The sequence below is a fragment of the Anguilla anguilla genome, chromosome 2 (assembly GCF_013347855.1).
Source record: "Anguilla anguilla isolate fAngAng1 chromosome 2, fAngAng1.pri, whole genome shotgun sequence".
Classification (NCBI taxonomy): Eukaryota; Metazoa; Chordata; class Actinopteri; order Anguilliformes; family Anguillidae; genus Anguilla; species Anguilla anguilla.
In genome coordinates this window covers 69,089,973-69,096,659 of record NC_049202.1, presented here as the reverse complement: position 1 = coordinate 69,096,659, position 6,687 = coordinate 69,089,973, and the positions used below count along the sequence as shown (strand labels likewise).

Here is a 6,687-nt window from a genome sequence, read left to right as displayed (position 1 = left end):
CCAGTTTGTAAAATCTTGACCTGGTGGTACACGTAATGCTGCTGCAATGTCAAACCTTAATTTGGCTAAGAAGTCTGCTCAGGTTTGTTGGGGCACACATGATTTAATTACAGTTAATTTAGTATTAAATGCAATTCATCTTTGGATCATATATTGATTAATTTATATATAATAATTGAAGCCATTGTGACATATTATGAAATGACTTCAGCTGCTGTCTTTTGTGTGATTGTATTTGTATGCCTTCTTACTCCTAGCACGTTTCCAGTCCACCTGGATTATTTTTCAATTGACAGACACAGTGCTTGTGTGTGTACGTTCGTGCATGTGTATGTGTGTGTTTGTCACACTGTCTACATATGGCCTGTACTATCAGAGTGGATCTGCTGCAGTTGGTCTGGCACCTGCTCCCACCAGCACTGTAATCAATCCCTGTGCTGCCCTGCCTGTGTTCACTCCCTGTGCCATCCTGCCTGCTTTAGCTGATCCTCTCGCTCAATCCCCACAGAGACATAAGACTAGAGGCTATATTTTAACGATCTAAGTCACGGTCTAAAGCGCATGGCGCAATGCATTTAGGGCGTGTCAAAATCCACTTTTGCTACTTTAACGGTGGATAATCTGAGCGCAAAGTAAAGGCGCATGGTTCAAAGGGGTTGTCCTTAGTCTCTTAATTAATCATAGGTGTGGTTTGGCCGTAACATGAAATAAACCCATCAGAGTGTCATCTCCCACTCCCTTTAAAAGCCAGGTGCGCTTGCACTTTGGCGGATTGCTATTATAATTGTGGATTTGCCAAGTAGTAGAAAAGAACGCTTTTCTGCAGAGGAAACTGATCTGTTCGATTAGTTAATTCTGATAAATATTATGACTAACCATTATGACTTTTTTTATATATATCGCGCGTTGTGCACCCGCCTATGTAGGCGCATATTACTATCTTAATAATGTGCCCTTAAAATAACTGTAAAATACTACGCCAAACCCGGTTTTTGCTGGTCAATCCCGCAATCGCTTTCCGCTGCCTCAAGATAGCAATGCGCCTGACCACACCTCATTTTAAGACCAACACGCCCATGGGCGCAAGTACATGTGCTATTTAAACAACGTGGGCGCCTGGACGGGAAAATGACAACTGCGTCGGTCTGAAACTAGCAAAGACACTTGCGTTGCGCTTGGCGCCGGGTGTAAGAGAGCCCTAGATCCTGAAAGCTCTCTCATACCTGCAGTAAAGTAGGCAGTATACTTCGTACGAAGTAGAACTTTTTGAGCAAAACGAAGCAATCAGAACGACTGACGAACAAAAAGACGCGGTGTTGTGTGTTCGTACGGTGCAGTGTGCGACGGCTTCCAGGGAGAACATTTAGAAGAGGTCTTCCTTGCATTTCCTTCTCAGAAGCCGCCCCTCTATGTATCCTCAGTTATACTATGTGGAAATATGAGAACACAAAACCAGAGAAAATAGGAAAAAAGCAGTGAGACTGGCTAGTCGAGCCACAGGGCTAGGACAGATTGCAGTAGAGGAGCTCATGGAAAATAAGGTCAAATCATTTTTGGCTCAAGCCACAAGCCAACAAGCCAAAATTGATTTGTGACCTTATTTTCCATGAGCTCCTCTACTGCAATCTGTCCTAGCCCTGTGGCTCGACTAGCCAGTCTCACTGCTTTTTTCCTATTTTCTCTGGTTTTGTGTTCTCATATTTCCACATAGTATACATAAGAGACAGAGAGATAAGATGCATTGGAGAACCGTTAAAGGTTTGTCCACATTAAAATAGCTCTGTCTCCTTAAAGCTATCGGTGCGGTTGACGTTTGCTGTATTTTGACTGTGCACATTCGGTGAACTTCAGCAGGTCATTGATCTCCACCCCAAGCTGTTTCTACCTTCTCAACTGATTCCCCTCTGATGGTTGTGGGTTGGTAAGCAGTGGTGCCTTGTTTAATACAATGTCTTTGGTTTTTGGCTGGACAGCAACAGCGAGGCCAGCCCTACAAACACGAATGTCTGTGACTGAGGGAGTGACTGAGTGAGGAAGTTACACCATTGGTCTGCCGAGTTATGACGTCACACTTTTGGTCGCCCTGTCCAGCCATATACTAGGTTTTAACATACTCTTGTTTGAGATTGATTTCTAAATCACACCAGTCAGTAAAAAAACCAGTACCCCCCTTTCAAAGGCCTGAATTCACCCCTGGGATTGGTTAAGAAGCCCAACAATGACAAATACATTTAATTAAATAGAGAAATATCTGAATTCATTGCCATAAACATTAATTCTGTCTCATCCATCCGAATTGCATGGTAAGCCTTCAAAGCTACCTGTAGAGGCTGGATTATAAACATAAAATTATTCAACTGCAAATAAAGGAGAACATGTTAGAAAATAAAAATAATTTAATAGTGGAACTTCAGACTCCAGAAACACAATATGTGCAGGACCCAAATAACCCCAACTAACCCCTGACTCGGGTCTGTTTCCAACCTCTCCAGCACAACAGATTCTGCAAATGACTGTACTTGCATGAGTTATTCTTCAAATAAATAAATAATTGGTTTTGCAGAAGGGACAGTAGCGCCCTCTTTAGTAGATCAGGGTCCGGTGGGCCTCATTCAAGGCTGCCTCACTTCTAGCAATACGAGGAGGCTCTTTCACCTGACGTCAAGAGGCCAGCTCCCTTCAGCATCCAGCAGGAACAATATCGCTGGAGGCTCAAAAAAACCTTTGACAGGACAGTGGCCTTACTTATGCTGCTCACTCGCTAAAGCTGGTTTCGGGCCAGTATGTACGCAGTGGATTAAGGCACTTTACAATGAACCAATCGCCTTTAAACTATGTTACAGCTAAAAAGTCCCCCTTTCACCTTTTCAGGTCCACACGAGAGGATTTTATTTTAGCACTAGAAGCTCTTGCTTGTGCTATAATATCTAATGAAGAAATAATGGCTATTAATATGTGTAGACATGATTTCAAAGCCAGTCTTTATGCTGATGATATTTTATTAGCATTGTCAATACCAGCTAGCTCAATATTGCAACGTGGTCAAGAGTTATGGCTGTTTAAATATTAAATTCCATTGCTACAGTGCCACCAACTGGCCAATAAGAGCATTCCATTCAAGCAGGGTTTCAAGCAGAGACTGTACGGTTTCAAGTCAAGAGAACCGGACTGTAGCAAGCTGGGGAATCTCCACCATCGATCTCCACGGAGATGACAGGAAGCACGTGACCTTCGTGTGAAGGACCCAATGAAAACAGTGGAAGGATACGGAAATTGCATAACCTGCACACCACGAATTCAAGTCACCTGACCTCCTTTCTTTAGGAAACGAGTTGGTTTGTAAGACGTTACCACTTGTAGGCTATGTCGAGTCGTTTTAATTAACGGACGATAAGTCTATGGTTACATGCTTAATGGAAAATTACAGAAGGTGGTGACTTGTATGCATAATGGAAAATTACAGAGTAAAGACTGATATTTTCTAAAGGGAAAGTTGGGGTAACTTTCCACAATGATGAGATCACCTTAGAACAGAAAATCATTTTGGTGCCAAGAAGGTCAGATTGACCCAAGAGCAGGAAACTAAAATCATTATGGTGCCAAAAAGACCAGATGGCTGGTATTTTTAGAAATGTGTTAAGGGGAGTTGTGGGGTACAATTTGTGTATAAAATGTATGCAAAACTGACAATCGAGGTTCAATTCCCCTGAATTGATCCGGCTTTGTGCACCTGTGCAATAAAGTCTAAACTTTCTGAAGAGCTTGCTGCTGTTGTGTCTTTTCCCTTGTGAAATTGTTTTTTACAGATTGGCGATTGGCGTGGAAGTCTGTCGGTTCCTAGACACGACACCAGCTAGCTCAATATTGCACCCGTTGAACATTATAAAAGTGTTTTGACAATTTTCTGGGTACAAAGTTAATTGCGGTAGGAGTGAAGCTATCACTCTTAATCACCATTGCTTCTTAATTCACCTTGGCACTGCTCTCTTTATTTTTTATATGGGTGATATCAAGAGATGGCCCAGTTTTGCCTCTATCATTCTGGGCTACGGCCAGAGGCGATTAAAGTGAATATTTTACCTAGAATTCCTTTTTCTGTACGTAGACCGTTCCACTCAAATTCCCACAGTCTTGGTGTGAGGAAATAGATCAACTATTCTATGGCTTCTTGTGGAAGGGTGAGAATTAAGAATTAATTGTTTTTTTTAAAAAGTAGGGCTGAGTGTGCCTGTTTTTATTGCTTGTCATATAATGCAAGATACCCCTTGTCTTGAGCATAGAAATTTGGACATAAAGGTGGCAGGTGGCTAAAGGAGAGGAATTGTTCAGAATGTAACAAATATAAATCTATAGCATCACTATTGTGCCACCACCTTTAGTATAATGCTAAAATGGACAGTCCCTTAATTTAATTCTCTTGTGAAGTGAGGAATAGCACACAAGTGACTAACCATCAATGGAGCATCTTTACCCTCATGTCCAATATGGAGTAATCCTTTATTCATTGTCAGAGGTAAGGAAAATGAAACTCTGGAAAATGAAAAATACAAATTACAATGAGTGCTGGAATGGGGGTACATGTAACATAAGTGGCATGAAATGGGATTTTAAGCGAAATGATTCACAGAGTGGTGGTAGTTAGTCCAGGTATAGTCAGAAGAGATTTGTCTTCAGACCACCCCGGAAGATGGGTAGTGAAACAGAGGTTCGAAGAGGGACAGGGTGTTTGTTCCACCTCTGGGGAGCAAGGGTGGAGAAGCTCCGTGATGGGGGTGAGCGAGAACCCTTTACTTGAATGGGAGGGGGTTCAAGGCGCCCTGCTGCTGCAGAGCGGAGTAGTCGAGCAAGTGTGCAGAATTTAATCATGTCCTGTAAGGTCCACTATCTCTTATTTCCTAATGTACGCTAGGCGTTTTGATGACTTGTTGAAACGAGTAGCACCATTCATCAAACATGCGGGAAGTCACAGAATTCCCAATTCTACAGAAGAGGATTGCGCGGGAAGTCACAGAATTCCCATCTCTACAGAAGAGGATTGCGCGGGAAGTCACAGAATTCCCATCTCTACAGAAGAGAGATTGGAGTTGACTGCGTAAATTAGCATGTCAATTCAGCCCTCTGAACTCAATTGTGACGTAACCAACTATGTGATATTTGGACCAATAGCTGAGAGGGGGGGGGGGGGCGGAGAACAAAAAAGTTCTTCCTGGAGGCCGTCGCACACTGCACTGTACGAGCACACAACACCGCGTCTTTTTGTTTGTCAGTTGTTCCAATTGCTTCGTTTTGCTCAAAAAGTTCTGCTTCGTACGCAGTAGGCACTTATCTCTCTGCCCAGTCGGTTGTTTGCCACCGACACGCCGTTGCTATCCTCTCAAATGCTGTAAGAAAATGCCCTATATCATCAGCATCAGTTAGCTGCTGTAGGCGTGGCTTCTGCAGAGCCCTTAACTGTCCTAAACCTTGGTTTCCTGGCAGCCCCTGAGGAGGCCCAGGCTGTCTACCACCTTGATCATTCAGGCCATCCAGGTTAGGAGAAGGAGCTAGCCACTTGGGAAGAGGTGTCCTCTGGTGTCCTAGATCCCTGCCTCTGGTCTGGTACAGGGGTGGTCCTGACATGGACTGAAGACTGAATTGGTGCTGAAGGGCCTTCCACCGTGCCTCCTGTCAGGTTGCCTCCAGGTCCAGACGGCTGTCTCGGGCCTGCTGCATCGCCAGGTGTGTTCAGAACATATCCCTCAGCTCCTGCAGGGAAGCCTCCTCCGAGATGCTCCTCAGCTCTGGTTCCTCTCCGTCCATTCCCCCCATGGCTCCTCCAACAGCTCCCTCCTCTGGTTGCTCCGGCCTCACCTTCAGAGAAGAGCGCGGAAAAAGTTCAGGAGAGATTTAAAAAAAAAAAAAAAAAATTCTACTGTTGCTCACTGCTGCCCCCTACTGGAAATCCCACCGCTGCCACCAAGTTGTAATGGACGTACCAGAGAAGGGCGCAGAGACAGAGGTAGTGGAGCAAAAGTTAGGGGTTTATTGTTCCCAGCACAGGTTGACCACAAAAAAAAATTTCGTCTCGAACCAACAAGGGAAAAAAAAACCAACATCTAAAAACCAAAGAAAAAAAAAAAAAAACAAAAGTATCAAATGCTTAAATAACAAAATGTCTCCAGATCTGCTCTTGCCTCTTAAAATACAGAGATCTAAAATACAGCAGATTAGCAATTATGGAACCTTTAGCTTAAACTCACACCTTGGCGCCCCAAAACAAGAGTCACTGATGCTGAGGGATTCATCAGGCAGTTCTGATGCAAATGTCTCACAAGCAATTCTCTGATTTTCTGGCAGCCAGATTATCGGTTCTCTCCCCACTTAATGTGGCAGTTTGATTGTGGAGTCATACACCACAACCCCTAATGCTGCACTGTCCCCTGTACACACCAGTAAAAGATTAAAACATGAAAACACTGCCCTATGGCTGACACATAAAATATGGTGCCACTATTTTGAAAAGGCAACTCCAGATTCAATTAGACATTCAAAGGTAAATCAGTTTCTATGAGGGCCATACAGCCAACAGAAAAAGATTCCACGAAAGTTCCGCAAAAGTGATGCAGTCAAAAGAAATGTAGGAAAGAAGTCCCTCCATTCCAGCTGATTTCCAATGGTTTTACAGAATGGATCAATTTTACTGTATTC

At 43.5% G+C, this 6,687-nt stretch overlaps 1 protein-coding gene across 17 annotated transcripts in view; it reads right to left on the bottom strand.

The window, feature by feature from the left end:
- LOC118221546 (hemicentin-1-like) overlaps positions 1-6,687 on the bottom strand; it is a 221,066-nt gene that overhangs the window by 8,017 nt on the left and 206,362 nt on the right. The gene's annotated exons all lie outside the window — the stretch shown is intronic.